Source organism: Ammospiza caudacuta, chromosome 10, assembly GCF_027887145.1.
Source record: "Ammospiza caudacuta isolate bAmmCau1 chromosome 10, bAmmCau1.pri, whole genome shotgun sequence".
NCBI classification, from domain to species: domain Eukaryota; kingdom Metazoa; phylum Chordata; class Aves; order Passeriformes; family Passerellidae; genus Ammospiza; species Ammospiza caudacuta.
Genome location: NC_080602.1, coordinates 21,906,227 through 21,931,780, shown reverse-complemented (window position 1 = coordinate 21,931,780; position 25,554 = coordinate 21,906,227). Strand labels below are relative to the sequence as shown.

Below are 25,554 nucleotides of genomic sequence, written 5' to 3'. Positions count from 1 at the left end.
GCACCTAAGCAGCCTACAGTGTTCCCAAGTCCCATCAAAGGCTGGGAAAAACTCTCAGGTTTGTTTATCACATCATGACTTGAGGCAGAGAGAGAGTAAAGCAGTCTGAGCATGGAAATGGAAATGGAAATGGAAATGGAAATGGAAATGGAAATGGAAATGGAAATGGAAATGGAAATGGAAATGGAAATGGAAATTGCTGTGTGCTGTCCCCCATATTCCAGGGACACTGTGGACAAGCAAGGTGAGGATTTATTCCCATCTTCAAACCCAGCTATCCTTCAAATGATGACCAAGATATAGACAAGCTTTTCTGCCCCACAAACATTTTCCTTCATGTGGATCTGAGGCACAAACCCCAACTTGGACACCAAGTAATACTTAGTGGTGTCCCAATGTAGATGCAAATAAAGGAGCTTTCCCAAAATCACCTTGGGGGAGCCATGTCAGAGCCAAACAAACACCACCTGTTTCTATTTCCTTGTCCTTTTAAATATCATCATGAGCTAGAATCTTTGAGGGTTTACTGCTTATTAATAAACCAGCCTCTCATCAGCATTGCACCTGGCAGTGTAAACCAATAGGAAATTGGATGTTTATTCAGAAACAACAGTGCCCTGGTGCCCTTTCATGAATTTGAGATTTTCTACGTGTGTTTGCCCTTGGACAGCTTATTAGGTTTAACCTGACTGGGCTTGGGGGCCCTGACAAGCTCCCAGAGAGGACTGTAAGCAATAACCTTGGAAGGAAACTGTTTGCAATTCAGCAGATTCTGCTTGTGTCAGACAGCAAACATCCCTGATTAACTATAAACTGCTTAGCTCACTGGCAAAGATGTGCCTCTGGCTACAAAGGGGATTTTTGTTTCATCACACTTGCAACCTGAGTTATTAAATAATGAGCTGCTTAATTAACTAATTCATTAATACATGGCTGTGATGAATAGATTTGCTCCAGTGACAGAGCCATGAAAGCAGAAAAGCCCTGAGTGATTTCTAAGTACTGCTTTCTTTCAGGAGGGATTTTATTTGAGCAAGTATCCTTATTAAACACCCCTTTCCTTCTTTTTCCTGCCTCTACCTAACAGAGCAGCCTTGAGGTCTCTGTATCTGTTTGCTCCCAGGCTCTTGTTCTTTCCTCCTTTCTGCCCTGCTCCCCTTTTCCTTTGGATCCATGCAGATTTTCAGTGTGTTGTGCCCCAAAATGACCCTTTGAGCTCCCACACTGCTGTGGCCAGGGAGCCTCATCCTCCCCAATCTCAGATGGGAGGTGACTTTCAGGTTCTGATAGAAACCCACCAGTTATTGCCCACGATCACCTTCCCATTGCTGGGGCACCAACCAACCTCCCCAGTCCTGGAGACAAAATAATTTACTGCACCCCAGGGCAGCCTTTGCAGGGCTGTTATCTCCTGTTTGCTGTGCTATTGGAGTGTGTTGAAAGGAGCTGTAGCAGAGACATTTCCCCAATAGCTCTTTCCCAGCCCAGGATGCTCAGGCATCACTCTCTCACACAGCTGCTCACCGGCCCCAGTGAAGTGTACAAATGCAGTGGCCATGCCAGAATTCTCTCCTGTTCCCAGAAATTCCCCTGCAGCCTGTCACAAACACAGCCAACCTTATGCTTCCATCCTGCCCTTTAATATATTTGATCGCTGGGTTTCCCTGCAGGGCTGCCCAATGATCAAGGCTAAAGGGGCTCAGTTATTATGAGATCAGATAAAAGGGTGGTTCTCAGACCAAATCCAGCCTCTTTCCTTTCTGCATAAGACCTACAAAACAATTGTGTTGTGGCCTCAAGGGCTTTCAAAATTGCAAATGTACTGTTCATTATGCACCTTGCCTGTGGAGAAATACAACTGCAAGCAGAAGCAAATTCAAAGAGACTCCTTTCAAGGTTAAGTGGCAGGGAAAATACTGGAGCATTGCCTTTTGCTCCATTCATGTTCATGGCATTTTGATTAGTGATTAGTTTAACCTTTTTTTTGTTTAAATATGAGACACTACTGAGGAGACCTGAACCTTGTAGCAGCCATGATCATTCACCAGATTTGATTATCACTATGTGCCCCACATGTATCACTGCAGCACAAACAAAACATACCCACAGAGTGATGGCTTCTTCTGCAAGGACACAATTTGCAAAGCCTGTCTGAGCTGCACCTTGAATATCTCAGATTCTCAGATCTTTGAAGAACCTGCTTTTGAAACCAGCATCTTGAAGAAAAGTCATAAAAAATTGCCATAGGGCCTGAAATATGTTGGCATTCACTTACCAGCAAATTTACACATAGCAACTCTACTTTTATACTTATGTTTTTATACTTATGAAGGATTTAGACTCAAAAGAGCACCCAGCAGTATTTCTGCACCTGCAGAAGAGAAGAACTGATAATTTGAGCATGTGTAATGGGCCCCTTAACATTTTGGAAAGTTGGATTGCCTGGCAGTGGTTTTTTTCAACTCTCATTCCTTTTTTGCTCCTGCAGGAGCCTTTAGGATGGGTCTTTGCAAGAGGAGCTCATTTACACAGAACCTTAAGCTTGGCCAATATTCTGACAACCCAAAGCCATGTGGCTTTCAGCTGTGCCATGGGACATTTGCTGTCTCACAGCCTTCTGAAATGATGTTTATGCCTCTGTGCAATAGAGAAGGGAAGGAGGAAAAAACTGCAAGAGGATACTGCAGGAGCCGAAGAATGAGAGAAAGCAACAGCAGAGCATGAGATTTAGGAAAGGAGGCAGATCAAGGCAGGGGATGGTGAAGGCTGCAAAGGTAGGGAGAGAAAAAGGCATAACAATATCAGTCTCAGAAATTAATGCTGCTTTGATCCAGTAAAAAGAAGAAAAACAAACAAAAAACCAGTTAGGCTCAGCACTTCATAGCAGTGACAAGGTTCTGCATGTGCTTCCCAAACACACAAATAAATTCCTGCATTCTGGCTGGACATTAATGATGAAAAAGCTCCATCTCCCCAAATCATCAGGCTGTAGCACTATAGCCTGTGTGTATGCAGAGAGAAAATCCTCAGCATCACCTGCCGAGGCAGGAGAAGGATTGAGCTGTTATTTATTGCTCACTGTGACTCATGCCTGTGGGCAGGGGCGCGACAGTACAGATGGGAGTTAAAATCAGACTGCCAGCAGGGGGATTTATGCCAGGAGAGTTGAATCCAGGCAACTTCTGCTTATGTTCTACCTGGAATTTCTCTGTAAAATATGAAAAGAGTAAAAAAGAAATTGAAAAATACATGGCTATGCAGGTATTTGTTAGGACTCAGACAGGTTTGGTTAGAGGAGAGATGGCTTAGTGACTTGGGAAACATCAAGAACTCTGTACAGTTTTCTCTAATGCCTCAAATGGCTCAATCAACCTAAGGCAAGGCATTTAGTTACCCTTAGGTTTAGTTCTTTGTCTGCAAAACAGCTGTAATAACTTGTTTTCTCTACTTGTCAGAGAAAACACAGGCAGAACTGCAAAGAGAACCTTGTACCACTGGTGAAGAGCTCAAAAATTCTGGATTTCAGATTGTCATTGCCAAGACCATTGTGATGTTGAAATAATGCTCACAAGGACAGAGTCTCCTGTGAATGACCTTCAGTGTGCTGTTTCTGATCAGAATCAAGAATATTTGCAGCATGTAGCTCTCCTGTTTGTCTCATTTCAGCCCTAGCTAGAGGAGACATGCAAGGACTCCAAGAGTCATCAGACTCCCTAAAAACGAGAAGGAAACTGAGAAAGATGCTGAAGCTCGAGCATCCCAGGCAAAGGAAACACTCTGGCTTTCAGAAGTGGGGAGGGGGCAGGTATTTTTTGACCTGCACCACTGTCCCTGGTCCAAGTGTGCTCCTTCCTGCAGATACTGAAGTGAGGGGCACCCCTCTACCTGCTCCCAAAATCCAGGCTCTTTGACCCAGCTCAAGGAGCTGTGCAGCAGAAATGCCAGCTCTGGACTCCCTGGAAGGGAGTTTAGTGCAGGAATATGGCTTTCAGCAAAATTCAAGAAGCAGGGGCCATCATCATCTTCCTTCCTGCTGGGAGTCTGGGACTGGCCTCATGTACATATTGGCTGGTCTCCACTTGCCCTGAGCCTGCTTGCAAAGTCTTGTTTGGTAAAAATCCAGGCAGCTTTTCCCTCAGCCCTCTCCACACCTCAGTTGGAGCACAGCTCTTGGTGTCAGCAGGAAATTGAGGGTCTGGGGTGGACCCTCTGCTGCATTTGGCCCCATCTGAGCATTTCATCTGTCCCTGTGTCACTGTCCAGCTTCCAGCCCACATCCTGAGCCCAAACCTTGCCAAGCTCCTCAGGGATGGTTTGGCTGCCTGTCCTTTTGAGGGTCATTTTGTCAGCCCAGAGCTCCAGGAGAGCTGGCCATGCTCTGTGTGCTGCAGAGCCAGGCACAACAGGCCCCAAAGAGCTGCTCTTGAACAGCATGTCAGGGACTGGCTGCCAGGATGGGGCTCCAAGTGTCCCCCTTTTATTAAGATTTTTTCTTTTGAGAAGCTTCAGCTTCTCCACGTTTTGTTGCTTTAGAAAGTAGTTTCTTATTAAGAATTGTTTATTTAACATGTGAAATTGTTTTTACTTGATGACAGCTACTTGTGTTGAAGCTGCGAGCAGTCACAAGATTTTAATCTCTTTTAGCTTTTCAATTAAATTTTTTTATTCTTTTAGTTGAGTTTTAATATATACTTTTTAAAAATATATAATATAATATAATATAATATAATATAATATAATATAATATAATATAATATAATATAATATAATATATCTATTATACAATATATATTATATATAATATAAACATATAATATATACAATATATATTATATATAATATATATGAGATATAATATAATATTATATAATATATATAATTTATATTATGTATTATATGACATATGACATATGGCATATAACATACAATATATAATAAAATATAAAAAATAAAAAATAAAAAATAAAAAATAAAAAATAAAAAATAAAAAATAAAATATAATATATAATATATAATATATAATATATAATATATAATATATAATATATAATATATAATATATAATATATAATATATAATATGTAATATGTAATATGTAATATGTAATATGTAATATGTAATATATAATAATATATTCGCTTTCTGAAACACAGAGTCAAGATTCTCATCTCTTCTCTAGTTAGAGTTGCTTGCAAATTCAACATTTAGTGACCCCGAGTGAAAAACATTACCACACATGGGGCTTTCCTCTAGCCCCTGCTTTCCCAGGCCTCACAGGGGAGCTCCTGAATTTGGCAGCCTGGGATGTGCTGTCACACTTGCTGCTGCTGTTCCTCCCCACGGGGCTGCAGAGGTCCTGCCCTGTGCCCCAGCATCCCAAGCTAGACATTTCCCTGGGCTCTCAGTCCTGGGTAGCAGTAACAGGAAGGCTGTGGAATGTTTTTCCCTTCACCAGCTACTCTGGGACTATTGACACAGAAATGACACCAGGAGATAAAGTGATATCTCAGCAAATGGCTTCTGCTCCCCACGGGGAACAGAGAATTACAGTCTATCACACCTGGAGGAAAGACAAAATAAATCCAAGGCTAGAAGCAATCCTGGATGATGTATGGGAGAAGTGGAGTGTGAGAGCAGGTGTCCTCCAGATGACGAGCCTGGGGGAATTAGCTGGCAAACTTCAAGGGGATAACAAATACTGCAAGGCAGATAATGTTAGTGCCTCTTCAGGGGAAAAAGGATAGGATATCCCATGTGAAGAAAGTGGCAAGGAGGTGATGATCAGAAGTTATTTATCAAAGTGTAACCTCACACTTCCCTGTCAGGGAGCCAGGGAATTTTAAAAAATTTTAGTAAGATCTTATCTCATAAAATTTGGTGTCTGAAAGGTCTGTCCGTCCTCTACAGAGTGTAGGTGACAGCTTTACCTGCTTCCTAAGTGTCCCCTGCCCAGCTGTCCTCATTTAGGCTCTCCTTCCAAGATTCTGCAGAGATCTCTGTTCAACACGAGCTGCACAGTGCCTGAATTTGGGGTACCACAGTTTGATGCAGACATGAGAGGATTGCTGTCTTGCAAGCAATGTACCATGAAAATTCACTGTGAGATGGGCAGGATTTTCTCAGGGAAATAACTCCCCTAATTGTTTTGAAATTACTCTCCTCCCTTGCTGAAAACAAAGGAAATGTCTCTCCCTGAGGGTTCCCAATCTGTTGCTGTCTCTGAGTGCTGCAAACTGTGGGGGACTCCCCTGTGGGCAGAGCTGGGTGGCAGCAGTGGTGCCACTCACTACAGTGGAATGCAGACACAGCAGGGCTTTGTGAGCCCAGGTTCATCCTGATATTCACCTGTACAGCCCCAAGGCTGCCTCAGTGCTGCTCCTACAAACCAACAGCCAGCCCTGCTCTGCTCCTTAGGGCACCCACCTCTCCCAGCCTGACTAAAGCCAGTCTGACCCCCCCTGGCACAGGCAGGGAAGTTTTGTCTGACTTTTCTCTCTGCCTCTCCCATTTGTGGCACTCTGCAGGACAGAAGCACTTGTCACAGACATATTTTCTGAAAAATCCTTTCATTAGGATCTTTTCTCCTATGGAGAAAGCTTCAGCTTCTCCATGTTTTGCTACTTTGGTATGTGATTTGGAGAACTGCTTACCCAGTGTGTGAAATTGTTTTTACTTGATGACAAATGAAATGACAACCACCTGTGTCGAGGCTGTGAGCAGTCACAAGATTTTATCATTCCATTCCTTTCCTTTGCTAGCCTTCTGATGTCTCCTTTCTCTTTTTTTTTAGTATAGTAATATAATATAATATAATATAATATAATATAATATAATATAATATAATATAATATAATATAATATAACATAATATAATATAATATAACATAATATAATATAAATATAAGACATTATATATATAAAATATATTTATAAATAGATTACATTATATATATAAAATATATTTATAAATAGATTACATTCATATATAAATATACAATATATTTAATATAAATTATATATCTTATATATAATTTATATTCTATATATAATTATAATTTATATAAGTATAAGGTATTTTATATATAATTATATATTGATATATATCTTTATATATAGATAATATATTTAATATAAATTATATCTATTATATATAATGATATTATCTATAATGATATATATTTATATTATATATATTATTAATATAATATAATATAATATAATATAATATAATATAATATAATATAATATAATATAATATAATATAATGTCATATAATATAAGTATCATAAAATAATATGAAACCTTATGAAACACAGAGTCAAAATTCCCATCTCTTCCCTCATCCTGAGACTCCTGCAAACAGCACCACAAGCACTGAGTGTGGTCTCTGCAGCAAGGGGTTCCCCTGCAGCATGACATCATGCACAGAGCTCCCTTGGCTCGGGGACAGGGCTGATTTCTTCTGGTAGAGTAACCCTGGCTGCCAAGTGAAGGCAGAGCTGCTGATCCTCCTGCACAGCACCCTCAGCACCTGCCCCAGCCACAGAGAGCTCCTGCCCAGGCTGGTTCCCACTCCCACCTGACAAATCACCCACTGTGCTGCCACAGATGGCTCAGCACTGCTGCATTTCTGCTAAACATGGCCATGGTTTCCAGCTTTCCTGTCCTCTCTGCTCCTTCCTAGCTCAGTCATTCTGTGGGATTTATTTTTTTTTCACACATTACATATACTTTTTAGGAACTTAGCAGTGACTTTGGCTCATGCTGCTGGTCTGTTTGCCCCTGAGCGGTGTCTATATTCAAAGGGTGCTAAAAATCACCTGTGCTTTGCTGTAGGAGACCATGTGAAGAGAAAGAGAGAATTGGAGAATCTGAATCAGCCCCCTGAGCTGTTTGACTCTGAGAGGGGTAAGATCAGAGGATATTTAATTAGGTTCCTAATTACAGCAGGTATTAACTGCAATAAAATCACCTGTGTTGGGATCCCAGAGCAATGTGAGCTGGAGATTTCAGAGATATGCAATGCATAGATACACACAATTAGTCCTTTGGCTTGAGGCCAACTGCACTATCAGTGGCTGAAAATTTAACTCTAATGTGTCATTTATTCTTTCCATGATAAAAGCAATGTAAAGGAATCACACATGAACACAGATGGGCTCAAATACCATCAAGACCCACTGTATTTCAATCCTAAAGTAAAATCAAAATAATAAAAAAATCGGAGTCACTATTGGAAAGCCTTTCTGTTACTTGAGGAAAAAACACCTCTCTTTTCTGCATCCCTTCCAAAAATCCACAAAAATCCCCAATCCTTCTGCATCCCTGCTGAGAGGAACAGACATTGTTTCCTCCACATGATTCTGACTAAGAGCCCAGGAAATGGGGAATCCATTAGAAATCAGGGGAATAATTTTGAAGGTTAAAAAATCAATCTGTTTTCTAGTCTTTGCTTGTTTGTTTCATCAGGCTGATAACATAGGAAGAAGTATCAAAAAATAGAAGGAAGAAGCATCAAAAAATAGACTGGTTTTCTATGAAAAAAGAGGTGTTTTCTATGAAAAAACAGGTGCTAATAATGCTTTTTTTTTACATGAGTAATACTTGAGAATTTGGCTGGTTTTCCCTGATTCAGAGTTCTGTAGTGGCTTCAGGAATTATTAGTATAAATGGACAAATGCAAACATTTGCTTCTCAAACATTTCTAATTTGTCCAGAACAGATCCCTTTTCTTCTGAGAATTAAATTTTTGGATGAAGATTCTTTGACCAGAGGGAAGGAACAGGTTCTTCAAAGAGAAGGTGGGGAATTTCTCTTTTCCATGAACCCATTGGCTTCTCTGGGTGGTACAAAGGGACTCTGCAGCTGGACCCAGCTCTGTTGGGACGTTTGCAGCAGATGCCAAAGTCTGAAATTCAAACTGATGCTGATGTTTAGACAAAGCTTAATGACAGCAACATTTCAGGGACTGAAGGACAGCATCTTGAGGGGATAGACAGAAACCTCATCAGCAGGGCTGCTGAAAATCAAATTGCTGGCAGAAACCTGCAAGTGTGAGCCTGCACTGGCTGTACCACTGAGCCAGAAGTTTTAAGAGACCTTTCTTTAACCCTTCTATGAATTAATGATGGAAAAGACACCACAGCATGGCAGGAGGGGGTGAGTGCTGCTGTTGGTTTCCAACTTGCACAGGGTGTGAGGAGCAGCTTGTTCTCTGCATCAGCCCAGTGGCAGGTAGATTAAACATCAGGTGGCACCTGGCTGCTGAAAAAGAGCATCCAAATGCCACCCAGCATTAAGGGGATAAGGCCAAGGCTGCCAGGAGTTGTTAAATCCAGGGAACTTTAATTGTCTGTGTGTTCCTCTTGAGTCATCGCTGCTTTTGCAGTGCAGGAGCCCTTCACTGCAGGCAGAGCAAAGTGCTGCAAGCCTCAGGGAGGGCTGAGGCTGATGAAATATAGATGGGAGCCTGGCAGGCTCCTTGGGCTGGGTAAATACATGCACAGTAATTGACTCCATCTTCAAGCAAGAAATGTTCTGCATAAGCATGCAAAACAAGCTTGCTTGGTAAAGTGTGATATGCACATTTGATCCAGAAATCACTGAGGAAAAAAAGAAGAAAACCTCTTTTCTGTGATGAGTAACTGAGTAGTAACTAACAGGTAACTCCATTTTCAACCTTTCCCCCTTTTTACTCCACCTATTTTCCATATCCACTCAGAAGATTCTATCTCTGATGTCCTATAGAAGAAGAATCTGATGAAAGCAGATGCAGCAGGGGCACAAAATCCCAATCCAAAACACTCCCAAAGAAAACATCTGCCTACCTGGAACCAGCAGGAAATGGAGCTGCTGATGCACAGATCATGCCATGGCCACTGCCAAAATGAACATTTGGTTACAGCTCTGTTCCAGCTGCAAGGACAGGAATTCTCACTGGGATGCCCTGAGTTCATGCAAACCTGTGAAATTACTAAAGGCTTTGATTGAGGGTCCTGCTTGTCCTTTATATATCAGCTGGATCCTGGGAGATCTCTGCCTTGATGTGTTTTATCCACACATGACTGGTCAGAACAAGCCACTGCTTCTGCAACCACAGTAAATTAATTATTTCTAGGCACCTCTCGTGTTAAACTGGATCTTCCTCACTTGGAGCAAGCAAGATTTTCCCTTCCTAGTGAGAAGATGAAACCTGAATGACCATGCCTGTCAAGGGCAAGGCACAAGTCCAAGCATGAGCCGGATGGATGTGAAATGCAGCCGTGCAGGAAGATTCTGAAGTGAAATCTCATGTGGATTGAACCTCATGATGGAGTCTCACAGTGGAAACAGCAGAAGAAATTCCTGCTCAAACAGGAATTTGAAACATTTCAAAACAGATATTGAAAATTATTTTTTCACTAATTATTTCAGCAGGGATGAAATTCCTCCCAAACCCACTCAGCTCCAAGCTGCATCTGTGGACAAATTAGTAATGCCCAGTATCCTATATCTGCCCACTAATTAACTCAGCAGCCGCTGCCAGAGTTAATCAGGGAAGCAGCTCCATTATCCCCAGTGCCCCCACAGGGCAGGGATCCACCAGCTGCCACCTCCCACGTGCTGCTAAGGCAGGGCAAGGAGCTGTCTGAAAGGCAGGGCAAGGAGCTGCTGCTTTTGCTGCTGTGAGAGGCCACTGAAGCCCCTGCAGCTCCCTGGGTATCTGTGGATATCCCTGGGTGTCCATGGGTTGTCGCAGACATCTTTTATGAAAAATCCTTTCCTTAGGATTTTTCCTCCTGAGAAGCTGAGAGGCCTCAGGAACAAAATGTAAACAATGGTTATCTGCTGCTGTGGAATGCAACAGGTGCATCTGTGATTGGTCTCATGTGGTTGTTTCTAATTAATGGCCAATCACAATCAGCTGTCTCAGACAGAGTCCGAGCCACAAACCTTTGCTATCATTCTTTGCTATTCTATTCTTAGCCAGCCTTCTGATGAAATCCTTTCTTCTATTCTTTTAGTATAGTTTTAATGTAATATATAGCATAAAATAATAAATCAAGCCTTCTGAAACATGGAATCAGATCTTCATCTCTTCCCTCATCCTGGGACCCTTGTGAACACCATCACATCAGGCTGGGCATTCCTTCCCATTTGAGTGAAAAGTTGTGCAGCACAAACTTCGTTTTCTTCCTTACTTGCTGTGCATTTCTGCTGAGCCACATGGGCTCAGATGCTGTGAGCCTGCCAAAAATCATGGTATTATTTCATAGCACATAGGAGAGGAAGAACCCCTCGACAACAGCTAATTAAATAATTACAGTGAGGTCCTGCATTTTTCAGTACACTGTTGGGAGATGGAAATTCTGATTGTTTTTTAATCAAACAGCTTATCTAAATCTAGTAGGAATACAAAACCGTTTCAGAATTTGATTTTTAAATGTCAAAAGAAATATTTTCTTTTGGAAATCTTCCAGATGGAATATTTCCCAGTGCAAAAACTTTTCTTATAATTATGAAAAAATAATGGAAATTGAAGCACTAGTTGCTCTGAAAGAATGGAAAAGATGCCAAAATCATAGCAAATGACTTTCACTATGAACACATATCCCATTTTAATAGAAATCTTGATTTTTAATTTGATTTCAATTATGTTATGGACCACTTCCTTAGGGCTATATATTAATCCAGATTTGCTCAGATGAGAACCCATCCATCAGCCCTGCTGTGACTATGTTCATCTAATCAAATGCAATTAACAACTGTCATGAAACACTAAAAAACCACTTACAAACTGCTTAATGACTCCCATAAACTGAACTGATTCATGTAATTTTTGAAATCAAGTTTCAATTAGGTCCAAAGAATAATGAAAATGCACATTCTGCTGTGGACATATCACCTCGGTCTGAGCAAGGAAGATAAATAGCTCTTTTTTCCTTATCATTGGAAAAAAAAAAAATAGCTGCTAAATGCTTTCTTTTGTGTAGCAAATGTTGGCCAGTGCACTCAGGCTGTGAGTAAGCAAAGCTTTGCTGGCATGTTTACTCACAGGCATTTCTAGATTTCTCTCCCATAGGATGCAACCATCAAACTCTAGAAATATTTCATAAAATGATGACAAAATCTGACCTAATTTATAGATAAAACAAGCAGAAATCAATTCTCAGTGATGATTATGTATTAAAATAAATGCAGTCCAGTGCAAGGGCTAAATTCCCTTTGCAGGAAGGATGGAAATCCTCTCTCCTTCCTCTGTTGGAACCTCTTCATGACCCAGAGGGACCAGCAGCTCTTTACCCATCCTGTCCTGCTCCTCCAGGCTGGATGTCCTCCCTGCCAGGGCTGCCTGGTGCTTTCAGGACAGATTATCCCCCATCTCTGCAGATTACAGCAGCATTTTAATCAAGTTGATATCTTTTCTCTGTTTATACTTACACTAATGAGATCAGAGACATTTCCCCAAAGTTTTCCTTTGATCACAGGACAGATTTGCATGCCTGTTTTGGACACTCAGACAATGAGGGCAGCTTTCCTGCTGAAATGTGTCTTTTCTGACAGCATAAAGTGACAGAATGCCTCAGGCCAAGCTGTGCTGCTGTGACAGTCCCTGCAGTCACAGCCCACAGATCAACCCTCTCAATCTCTCACACTTTTGGCCTCTGCCTCTAATTCCTGCCTCTGCCTTTATCCTATAACCCATCACAAATCCCTCTCCTCTCTCTGCCTGCATTTCCACCATCCCTGGGTCTGTCCCAGGGTTTGGGAGCTGAGCCTGGAGCTGCTGTGTGCTCACACAATCTCAGGTGTTTTCTCCCATCACAGCCAGCCTTGGAGCACCCGCAACAGCCTCTGGATGCCACCAGGTCTTGTGACAGCTCAGCCTGACCCCCATCTGCAATCCCCACCTCCCTGAGCACTCCCACACCTTGGCTCTGGAAATGAGGAGCCCAAACCCACGTCCTGATGGTGCCTTTTCATTGAAACCCACAGAGCTGTTTTGGGTCTGTTTGTATGGGATGGCCAGATGTACTCAAACAGGCATCATTTCACCAGCACAAACTTGTCCTCACATCACTTCATTTTCATCCAGACAGAAGCTTTTCAAGCAGCAGCAAGGAAACCCTTTCAATATTTAATCAGCTGCATGGCCTGGAACAGCAGGGACCAGCAGCAGCTGCCTGGCACAGAGTGGGTGAGGGGGGATGAGGGCTCTCATCCTCACCAAGCCTCTCTCCATCCTCAGAACTTGCCTTCTCTACACGTTTGCTCTGGAGAAAGCCAAATGTGAGCCCTGTTTCAGCCCTCTGCTCTGGCTGTGACAGCTTTCAAACAGCATGGCTTTGAAGCACCACATTTTTCATTCCTCCCTTCCACATTCCCTGATGCAAATCTTCCCAGGTGTAAATATTCCTTCCTTTCCTACTGATAGCTGGGAAATTGCTGTGCTCAGCACCCTGCAACTGCGAGTCAGCAGGACTTGAGCTCTCTCCCATTTCTTTCAGGTTTTAAGGCAGGCAGGGTGTAAACTTTAGCTACAGACAAGACTTTGCAGAATTTGCAAGGGGTAAAATCAGGCTTTTCCTAATCTTTCCTCATTCCCTTAGTGCCTGTCCTGTGTGTGTCAGAGGGATTACAGGAGTTGAAAGGACATTATCTGTCGTGGCTTGGCTGTGCAGCATTCAGCACAGGCTCTGTTGGTAGCATAAATAAATTTATAAAATTTACTTATATAAAGCATATAATGCTTCATATGGTGATAAAAAGCATTTATCGCCATATGCTTTTGGTGGTGTTTTTCTTCTTCTTTTAGATAAGGGTGTTTAGGGTTGGTTATTAGTATCTATTTTATAGATGCTTTAGGAGGATAGCTTGGAAATAAAGCCTTAAGGAGGGACCCCAAAGTGACCTGCTGTAGTCATGCCTGACTTTCCAAAATCATGTCACAAAACCAAATGTTTTATGATCAGAAATGGTCTATAAATGTTTCCAAGAGCCCCTGATCTCTGCAAGATCCCAGTACCCAGCACCGTCTTAGCTCCTAAGAACAAAGGATCCTCTCTTGCCAGAACTATAAAATAGATACTAATAACCAACCCTAAACACTCTTATCTAAAAGAAGAAGAAAAAAAAAACCACCAAAAGCATATGGTGATAAATGCTTTTTATCACCATATAAAGCATTATATGCTTTATAGAAAAAAATTCATAAATTTATTTATAAAATAAATAAATATATAAACTAAATATAATAATATAATCTATAATCTATAATCTATAATCTATAATCTATTATATATTATATATTATATATTATATATTATATATTATATATTTTATACAATATATTACATATTACATATTATATATTATATTAATATATATTTATAAATATATTTATAAAATAAATAAATTTATTATTTATTTATTAATAAATAGTAAATTACTGATAAATTAGTGATAAATAATAAGTACAAGACTAATTAAAATGACTCTTAATTCCCATCCTTTGTCTCTGAGAATGTAAAAAGGCATTCCCCATCTTCCCAAGGGTGTCCCAATGTCAGGGCATCACCAGAGTCCCCAAGGGCCAGCGTCTGGCAGTGGTGACAGCAGGATTTGTCATGCATGTGCTGGAGATGGGCTCCCTGCTCCTTCCATGCTGGTCCCAGCTTGCCTTGGCTCACCAGGGGCTCTCAGCCTGCACCAAACCCAGCAATTCTGGGGCTGAACTGCAAGAGAAAATAGTCCTCATCTCCTCCTCAATGCCAGCAAGTCTGACTTTTTCAACAGCAGCTACACATCAGGAGAAGAAACCACTGGGATTTCTCAATCTGGGTCTAGGAATAAATCATTTAACACCTCATTTACACAGGCTTATAATTAATGCACGTTAGATTGCTGCAATGAAACAGTCCTGATGAAACATCTGAAATGCACTGGGTTGCAAATGCATTGGTTTGGGGGTGTAGAAGGACAAATGAACCCCCCCCCCCAAGAAATGGCTGATCCCACTGGCTCCCACTCTCAGTGGAAGCAGATGAGAGGAATTTGGGTCAGATTTCCTCCTTTGTATGGTGCTGGAAGCATTTGAGAACCAGCTGCCATTTTGTAAAAAGCCCACACCTCTTGTGGCCACACATCTTCTCTTGCTTCCCATCTATCAGGTGAGAGAGAGCCCTGGACTTTGTGTACAGAGCAGAATTATCACTTTTTTTTTTTACTGCATTAGAAGGTGCTATATCTCTCATAGTAGCCCATCTAGGTCTTGTTCTGGTATAAAGCCAGAGAAATTTTACTTACTTTACTGGATTTACAGCCCTGAGAATGACATCAGGATCCACTCACCCAGGATAGTTTATAAATCTAAAAGAACTTTTATCCCTCAGTAGGAACTTTTATCCATCTGTGCAACACACCCTCTGTGCCAAGTACAGCTGGAGAAGAATTTTGCAGGCTTCCATTCTTGTCTCCCAAACCCTCAATTATCCCCTTGGAGGCATCAAATCTGATCTGCCTCTAACCTGATTCCCCAGATGTGCTGCTCCCCATGGGAGTGTGACTCACAGGAGCTGCAGGACAAGGATGGAGGATCATGACTGCCTAAGGAACTGCAAAATAAGTGATGTTCCTCAAAAATTTCACCACCACCTCCTCTATGGGCTCTCCTCTGAGTGTCAAGGCAGACAGGAGACACCAGGAGAGCCCTGCATGCCTGAGAAGGACTCAGATAGGAGTTCAGGAGGTCAGGAACCTGTAAGCTGCAATAATTACAGCAGTTAATCTGCAGCAGCCTGACCACCTGCCACAGAGGGCAGGAGAAGTGTCCCTTGGAGGAGGCAGGATTTTCCCTGCTGCCAGAGGGATGTGGTGGGAGCAATCCCTGAGACACCACTTGTGTCCTGGCCTTCAGTTCACCTGCAGAGGGCAGGAGGGCTGTGGAGCCTGTCATGTGCACAAGCAGATTGGCTCCCACAGCCCTTTCCCCAGGTGAAAAACATCCTGCAGGGATCTGTTCACCTGTCACTTTTTACAGAACACCCCACAGGGGTTATCTCCAGGCCGGGAATGGGAAAATCTCCACGTTGCAGTGCTGCTCAGAGCACACCATGCCTTACTCCCAGCCTAGAGGCCAAGGAGCAGCTGCTGTGCTGGGAACCGGGGCTTGGACAAATCCATCCATCACCCAGCTGGGAGCTGCTGAATTCCAGATTCCTGCAAACTCATCTTCCATAAGAGCTGCTGTGAAGCCCAACAAAACACCGAGTTTGGCTGGAAATAGTGAATCAGTGAGAAATGAGCCCTCACAGCCCTGCAGCAGCTCCTGGAGGAGCCTGCCCAGCATCAGACCTGACACATACCAAGAGGTGTCTTGGAGCTGTACCTGGCTTCTCTTAGCCCATTCTGATGTTGCCTGGGTCTGGGATTTGAGAAATCAGCAGCCCTGCTGGCTCCTCCACATCACAAGTTTGTAGATCTTGATTGCATCCCTCTCTATCTGCTATATCTCCAGGTTTGACACACAAAGTGAGCACCAAACATCTCTGAAGACCTGTGACCCCTCCAACTTTAATGAGGGAGATTAGAATACCTACAGTGCTCTCACATTTCAACCTCCTCCAAGCAAGAGAAGCTGTAATTTCTTCTCCCTCCCTGGCATTAGGGCAGTCAGGAACATGCCCAGGTGAGTTGTCACCTTAGATATTGGAGACTCTCTGACATCTATTTGTAAAGATTCCCTAGGACAGTACTAGAAAAACAGAATTGTCCTCAAAGTGGCCTGAGCTCCCCAGCTCCCTTTCTCCAACTAAAATCTCATTCATAAGAGGTTCCTCCCTCAGTTTTAACCCAGCTCCTCTTTCAAATTCAGCACAGCCAAGGCCACCTCAGCCAATCCCACCTTCCTTCTCCCCTACACCAGTGAGTTTCCTCTGCCATAACCCTGCTCACTACGTCGTGACTGCAGGGGGAGAACTCACAGGCTGAGCAGATGGGCTGTGAGGGAGGAAGGCCTCACTTCAAGCACAAATAGCTGCTGGGAATTTAGCAGATGTGGTAAGAAAAACCTGGAGAGACAAGCATGAGGTGACAGGATTCCAGTTTCAATCAAATAATGTGGAAGTCTCCCTTGGCAAGGAAAGGTTTCATCTTCCATCTTCTTGATTGCCTTGTCTTGAAGAGATGATGACTGATGCCAAGTGCCATCACAGGAATCATCTGGAGTATTCTTCATTTAAGATCCTATATTTCTCCCTGGCCTCACCAAATGGATTTTTTTTTTCACAAGGGAAATCCACCCTTTATAACCCAAAAACACTAAAATTCAATTAAAGTCATAACATTCATTAATTCTGTACCACATTCCATCCTGTTTATGTCCAGAGACAGAGCTTAGGATCAGTCCTTCACTTCCCCATTATCAAATCAGGATGGCTCAGGAAATTTGGAACTTTATAAACATCTCTATATCCAGCATATTGTAATATTCATTTGGCCCTAGAATTTCATCTTGGCAGAAGCACCAAAGTTATCGCAGATGGGTATGAGGTTTTTTTCTTTATAAATATTACAGAGCCATTAATTAAACAGGGGAAATTAACTGTGCCAGGCAGCACAGATGCAGAGGGACAGGAAAGCACAGTCACCATTGGCCAGCACCTCAGACTGAATGAGTGCTCACAACACCAAACTGACAGCAGAGACACTCTGGCATCAACATTACTGCAGGTTTTAGAAGAAAATTCAACAAGAAAAATAATTTATAGACATTACATAGACATTACTGGTGTTCAGAAGCAATGTTCCAGGTAACATGAAGGAATTTCAAACCATGGTATTTTGGTTAAAGCACGCAAAAGCTGTCCTGTCTAAGATGATTTCCTCATATTATCAACCCCCAAATAAAACAAACTGGGCAATTCCTGCACCCGCACTCTTTCCTTCTTGCCCTGTGCTGGGATTTAGTCATGCAAAGCCCCTTCCAGTTCCCTGTGTTGTCTTCACCCTCTGCTAACCACACAGATTTAGTGAAAAGGTTGTCCCCCTGCACACACTTGAAACAAAACTCCAAGTCAAAACCTGCTGCTGAAGAGAGGAGGATCTTTTTCTTTAAATATAATAAAACTGGTGCTTGAAATGTCTAGGTTGCTCTAAAATAATCACAAACCCCAAAGTGACTTACTCTCATTGCCACAGCATCTAACATCAAAGAGTAGGAAATGTGTGAGTTTTCAGCAAGTGGAGGTTTCTGCATGAATACATCATGAGAGGAATATTTTTATAAACAAGTCAGCTCTGAAATGTTCTCCAGAACTAGTTCTAATTCTGCTTGTCATACATAAATCTAGAAAAAAAATGGTTTGGTATGCCCAAATCCTGCATCAGTTTTTGTGTGAAACACAGGTCTGTCAAGAAGGTAGAAAAATTGCCAAAGCTCCCCCGCTACATTTCTCCTTTTTTTTTTGTTATGTACAGACCTTTGCAGATTCAATACAGCCAGATTGCAAAGGCTGCTCTTAGGTTTATTATTCCCTGATCCTCTTTAAACAAGGGCCCTAAATTCATCCCTGGTATAAGAGCTCTGCTGTCACTCAGCTGAGATGCAGGACACCTATTTTGAGAGTACCGTGAGACACTGACATGCAAACCTCTCATTTGGAATAATCCCATGTCCAGGACATCAGACAGCCCATGGTCCCCACAGAGTGTCCAGTGAGACCCTCTTCCTTCCAAATTTATTTATCTGCATATTTATATTTATATAATATAAATATGCAATATTTATCTGCACCTCTTGGCAGAATTTAGGGACTGGCTTCAGTGAAAAATGCAGACTTTAGGATGGAGATAGTTGATCAGCTAGGAAAGTTGAGAGGATTTATGTATCAGCTCAGGGGCAGCAATTTATGAATTGCTTCCCACAACTCCTGCAATAACAAGCACAGGGCAGAAAAAGCAGCATTCAGGTAGGAGCTCACATAGGACTACATGGAAAATATCAGACCAAGCTGGAAATCACAAGGGAAAAAAGATCCAGGGTGGGCAATGGATCTGCCTGTGAGCGAGAGCTGGACTGCTCAGGCTCACACATTGATCTGCTTGATTCCCAGCCTCTCACTTAACAGTAATTAATTTGCTTTGATTAGCATTGACCCCTGGAAAAGCTTCACTACAAACCAAACGAGCTCCACTGGTATTTTTTTCCTGTCTCTTTCCAGCTCCCTCCTTTTGCTTTTCCACCCCTTTAAACCCTATTTCTTCTGCATCTGCACTGATTGCCCAGAACAGGACCAAAGAGAGAAAAGCATCATTGCTTACCAGAACTAGGAAATCTCTCAGCACATCCATTCACCAGCCATTTCCCCTCTGCCCAGCCCGCTGAGCTGCTCCTGCAAGCTTTGCCCCTCTCTGCTGGGATGCCACAAGCCGGAGATTAGAAGCAAATGCTCTGCAAGCCAAGCCGATCATCCCGCTGCCAGCGCGCCCAGGTACTGAGGCAGGAGCGATGGAAAAGCCCCTCAGCCAGCAGAAAACACCAGTGCAGGAACACACACACACCCCCAGGCTCTGAGGAGCAATGGGAGAGAAGCAGGGAGGGAGGAGGAGAGCAGAGCAGATGGGAGGGGGTGGCTTGGGGAAACCAGGCAGCGGGCGATGCTAACGTGACAGATGTGTTGACTTTTAAGTTAAACAGGAAATTGAGGATGTTCGACGCAGGAGGAAAGACATTAGCTCACATTAAAGGCAAAGACTTTCCATGGTCTTTCACTTTGCTTTCTCTCTTTCACCCATGCTTTCTCCAGTTTCCAGGCAGAAACAAGCCACGGTTGATACCCATCCTGTGTGTCTGGGCAAGGCAGGAGTTGACACAGAATTCCCCATCCTGTTCCTCAGACTGTTCTTTAATTCCCTCTTCAACTCAGGCTCCCCTGACATTATTTAAACAGCATCCTCTAGATGATATGAGTAAAAGAGAGAATGCTGAACAGGAGAACAAGGCTTTCAGTTTGTCCCAGTTTTGGGCAGGGGAAAACACAGGGTCAAAATCCTGATTTAGCTTATGTAGGATAAGCAGCAGAGAGTGGAATAAATTGATTTAAATGCAGGGGAGATAAAGTGACTTGGTGCAGTCAGCTTCCCCATTAATAAACTTGATTTTTTTCTACAGACCAGACAAGGCTGACCAGGCTGAGTCTGGGGGATAAGAGCTGTACTGTGAGGGTTCATAGTAACTCCAGGGCAAGGTGGCTACATGTCTAGGCAGCAGTAAATGTGAAGAGAATTGGGGAAATCAAAGCCCACTGATTTCTTAGTTACAGCCTGGAAAACCAAGTGAAGGAAGGCAAACCACTCTGGCTTAGAGCTAGACCCCAGCTTCTAGAGGTTAGGGCAGGAAGAGAATGTCCCCACCACAAACCCGTGGACAGAAAATCAGCTAGGACACAAGGACTCTGTTCCTGTTTCATGAGCTGGTCCTCCCTGCTGGCTTTTCCCACTGCCTTTGGCACAAGAAGGAAGAACCCCCTTGTCATCCCTGTGGAGCTGGGTGTCAGCCACAGCCCAGCCTGCACAGTTGAGCCTTTTTCCTTCATCTCCCCACCAAAACTTTGTCTCTAGACCCACATGTAGATGGTCTTCTCTTCTGTACATGAACGGGCTCTCAGGGTGAGATTAGTGACAGGGCTCCTTTTATTTCTAGCAGCTGTGCATTAGGTAAAGAACAGCAATCTGCTATGGGCACTTGCTCCATAATGGAGTGAAACATTCAGGTTTTGGTGCAATCTAGCCTGCCTCCCTGTTTGCATGCCATTCTTCCCCACCCCCTCACTGTCCCTGGGCTGTGCTCTTGGCCTCCCTTCAACATTTTAATGGAGTAGTGACAGTGATCCATTCCCCCTCCAAACAGATGAACCTGACTTGCATGCCCAGATTCCCATTTGCTGAGCCAGCCCGAGCAGGAGGGTTTGGAGCATCTCCTCGGATGAATCAGCTGCAGCTCCAAAAGCATCCCTTTTTCTGGTTAGAGGAACAGCTTGGAAAAGTCTAGCAAGGATATTACACTTTGGAAAACTGCTGCCTCGGGTCTCTTGTCCCTCCTCCCACCTCCTGCCACGCTCCTTGTCTCTGAAATTATTTATAAAGCTCCGTGTTCTTTCCTAATTGGGATGTTCCCTTTCCCCCTTGCACGTCACTCCTGTGTCACTCTGTGTCTGGGCCCCTGGTGACCTCTTGGAGTGCTTGGCAAGGCTGGCAGCAGCCAAATGAGTCATCAGCAACCTGCTGGCATCTCCCTCCCTCCCTCCCTCCCTCCATCCAGCCACAGCCCCCCTGGCTCCCACCGAGCCTGGCTGCAGCCAGAGAGGCCTGGGGGAGTTTAAAGCTGTCTAATCCCCTGGATAATTCATGAAAAGAGGATTACCCATTCTGTGCACAGCCCTTAACCTAAATAGAAACCAGCCTTCCCCTTGCACTGCAGCTCCTGTGGCGTGGAGGTGTTTTCCCTGCACTGCTTCCCCATCCCATCCATCTTAGGGGTTAACTCTGCTCCTGCTCAAATCTGGGACAACCTGGTTCCAACCCATGGAGCTACAGTGAAACAAAAGTGGGTTTTGTGAAGCAGAGGTGAGACTGTGCTCTGTGAGCAGCAGCAGGATCAGTGCAGACTCATCCCCAGAAGCACATTCTCTCCCTAATAAAAGGCAAACTCCTTGGTGGGGTCCTGCCCCAGGACTGGGCTCTGGCTCACCAGGGGCTGGGTTATCCCTGCTGCCACAGGGTACAGCCAGAGAGATGGTGAAAGGGGAATCCTTAACATGTTACCTTTCCTGCATGCAGAGATGGAGGGATAGACTGATGCAGGAGGGATTCCTGATGGATTCAGCAGCTTCCTGGGAGACCACAGCAAGCCTCACCTCCCTCCTCATTTTCTCTCTCCTCATTTTCCTGAGCCTGTCTCCTCACCTGCCTCTCATTTTCCTCCTCTCCTCTTCCCCGGATGGTGAAATGAGGTCTGACCCAGCCACCACAGGCTCCCCTTTCCTACAATGCCTTTTTTTTTTTTTCCCTTTTTGGCAGTTAAAGTCCTTATGGAGACTTTAGTCACCATAACATTAAAGCATTCATTAGCACAGGAGTAATTCCATAATCTCTTCAGAAGAGAACAATTTCAGAGGTTCAGCTGGAAAATCAATTTGCCAGCTTGACGATGCAGGAAGAGGATTTTTCAAGGCTGGCTTTGGCTTCCCCAGCAGGACTGCTATCAACCCTGGGGCTTGGTGGCCAGGAAGAGGCCACCCACAGCAGCTCTGAGGGGAGGTGGCAGCACCTGGGGCTGTCCTTTGGCTCAGAAAAGGAAGGGAGCTGTGGCAATTGCAGGATGAGCCTCAAAACCAGACCTGTCTCACCAGGTTTTGCCCAACATTGTGCAGCACAGGTGGGACAGCATCACCATGGGTCATGGGGAATTTCCCTGCCTTTTTCATCTCTCATACTTCATTTCCCCAAAGCAGTGCTCCCAGCTCAGAGCATGGAAGGGATGCATCTCAAGCATCCTCTGCCTTTTCCCTGCAGTTACAGGCTGAACTAGACTCTTGCACCTCCTGTACCAAGTACCTGCCCATGTGCTCCTCCTCTCCTCATGGAATTTTTCACACTTTGTGCTGTCAGAAGCTGGGGCCCTCACCCTGCCTGCAGGCACACAGCCAGGTTGGCAGAAATCATCTGCAGGTGCAAGGCTGACTTTGGGGAAGCATGCAGCTCTGTGCTTGCAGGCTGGGGGCTGCCTCAGAACCTGAGTGGGCTTCCACCCCCAGCTCAGCTCAGATCCTTCAATCAGAAGTTGTCAGGTACCAGAGACTTGCATTTAAAGATGTTCCAGAACACAAATAGGTGCAGAAAGCTGCTTCATGGGGCAGAGCTCTCAGAATTTGGCAAGCTGAAGTGGAAGGCTGTCTCCTGTCAGCTGCTCTCTGGTTCTGGCTTTGATGCTCCCAAAGGGTTCCCCGGCACCCACATTGCACAACTGCAAAGTTGTGTTAGGAAAACCCAAGGTGTCCTTGCAGACCTGATCTCCAGCTGAGTCCATGTGACAGTGGTGACATGCTTTTGACAGCAGGGCCACGAGGAGGAGGAGCAGCAACAGGAGATATTTAGGACCTCTTGAGACCCAGGGCCCCGGTGTGGGTGCTGCTACCTGTGGTGGATCTCTTACAGTGAAGGGAGAATTCCCCTCCTCCTTCTGATGGAAGAGGGCTTTTCTATTGTGGATCAGAAGAAGCCATGGATGCTGCCTCTGCTCCCACTCCTTCCTGCAGGCTGTCCTGTAGTCTGACCATAGACATCCCACTGCATGAAGTGTTAGGGCCCTGTGTCATTTAGGGCAGAGGCCCTGAGGTGTATTCCCAAATGAGCAGCGGAGCTTGGGCTCAGTGCCTGGGGTGATCAGTGCAGAGCTGTTATATGCTCAGTACTTGGTAAGCAAACCAGAGAATTAACCCTTTTCCTCTCCCTTCCCCCAAGTGATAACACCAGGCACACAGAGGAGATATGAAACAGCAATTTTTATGCCATGTCAGACACTTGACTTTCTCTCAGCCTACCAGAAGCTTCTACTCTGACTCCTCATGGCAGGAGTCCCCCATAAGCTCTAGTGGGTGCTTACAAGTTTCCAACCTGAACACAGTCAGGGATCCCCCTCAGCACACACGGAGCACTGCATGCTCCTCCCCTGAACATTATCACCATCAGGCTGTTACTCTTCTCCTTTTTTTCTCCAGATGAGGTCATCCCTGGCAAGTAATATCCTTGCAGGGCCACTTTTTGCCCATTATTTTAATGGGATCTTGGTGTCATGGATCATATTGCAGCAGCTTGACACGTGTAATAAAATTTTCCCTTGAACAACACTTGTCCTCCAAAAGAAAAACAATCCCTGCAGAGATGTGTGCCTGGGTGTGCTGTGGGCATGCACACATGCACGGGAACTTGTCACCACAGCACCTGCATCCCACCACAGCCAGAGAGCAGAGAGTCAGCCCTGCTTTCTCTCTGTGGGTTCATCTAACCCTTCCCAAGAAGGGAGACTGACTGCAGTTTTTATTTTTAGCTGCAGCTGGGCTCTGGTGGAGAAGAGGGTGAAGGGAGAACGATGGCAGTGGGTGCAGGACAGCTCGGGTTGTGCACACAGGTGTGGCACACTCACACTCACAGCCCAGGGTGCCACCACCACCACCACAGCCCAGCAGGGCTCCATGGGGACACCACAGCCCTGTCCCCAAACAAAGAGCTCCTCCCTGTCCCTGACAGTGCATCCTGGACAGAGCACACACCAGGAGCGCTCCGGTGCAAACTGCTCAAGTTCAAACTCTACAGCGCAGCAGCTCTGGGCAGAGAGCGAAGGCAGCACAACGGGGCTGCTTTAAATCATTCCCAGCTGCCCCGACCCTTCAATCCCATCGCACTGACCCAGCCCCTGCACCTCTCTCCGATCCATCCCAACTCAGCCCCTGCGGCTCCCTCCGATCCCATCACACTGACCCAGCTCCCACCGATCCATCCCAACTCAGCCCTGCAGCTCCCACCGATCCATCCCAACTCAGCCCTGCAGCTCCCTCCCAACTCAGCTCCTGCTACAGCTCCCACCGATCCATCCCGACTCAGCCACCCACTCCGCGCCCTTGCGCATCTCTTTTTCACCTTTTGTTTGAGTTTCTTTCCCGTGCCCCGGCTGTCCCCGCGTTCCGGGGGCCAGAGGAGCTCCTGTCCCTCACCCGGCGCGGCCCCGGGGCGCTGCGGGCGGTGCGGGCGGTGCGCGGCTCTGCGCTCGCATCTCCTCTAGCACTGATGCAGTCCTGCCGAGCGCCGCATGCCAATGATGCAGCCGCGGGGATGCCAGCCCAGGAGCCCCAGCGATGGGAGGGAGGGAGCCCAGCGTGTCCCACCTGCTTCCCTGCGCTCCCCAGCCCGGCTGCGGAGCGAGGGGAGGCAGCGGAGAGAGCGAGGAGCTGCACAGCGGGCAGGGAGAGAGAAGCAATGCTTGTGTAATTTCATCACGGTAATAAAATCCAGCCCAGAGTCTAAGTGTTGCAGCTCTCTAGCAGAGTTCTTCATTACACGAGGGATTTTTTTTTTTTTTTTTTTTTTGGGTGTGTGTGTGTGTAATTGCTGACATGCAGGAATGTTTCTAGCTGGAAGCAGAGGGGAATACCAGCATGACTGAGCATCCTTCATCTCTCCACTTCATTTATTATTAGACCATTGCTACATTTGAGACCCCTCTCATCTCCCAGGGCCATGATTCAGACAAAATTCTGGGAAAAGCCTGTTCTGTTTAAAATTCCCTTGTGTTTATAATTTGTGATGTCATTTCCAGGAGAGTAGCAGGAAAAATCCAACTGTCCATGCAATTTGGTGCTGGAAAGAGACCATGTGGACACAGCAGCATGGAACACAGTCTGCCCTGGAAATCCATCCCCACCATTCTGTGTTATTAAAAGAGATAAGCAGTAACATGAGGAGGTGTCTTACTGAGGAGCAAAGCCTGCAGCTCCTCAGGAAACCTTCCCAGTGCACATG

General features: G+C 44.7%; 1 protein-coding gene across 1 annotated transcript in view; it reads right to left on the bottom strand.

Annotated features, from left to right (window-relative positions):
- Positions 1 to 24,895, bottom strand: part of SV2B (synaptic vesicle glycoprotein 2B) — a 64,609-nt gene extending 39,714 nt beyond the window's left edge. The window contains exon 1 of the mRNA XM_058811247.1: positions 24,676 to 24,895. The gene's annotated coding sequence lies outside the window, so the exon portion shown is untranslated. The remainder of the gene's footprint in view (positions 1 to 24,675) is intronic.
- Between the last annotated feature and the right edge of the window lie 659 nt (positions 24,896 to 25,554).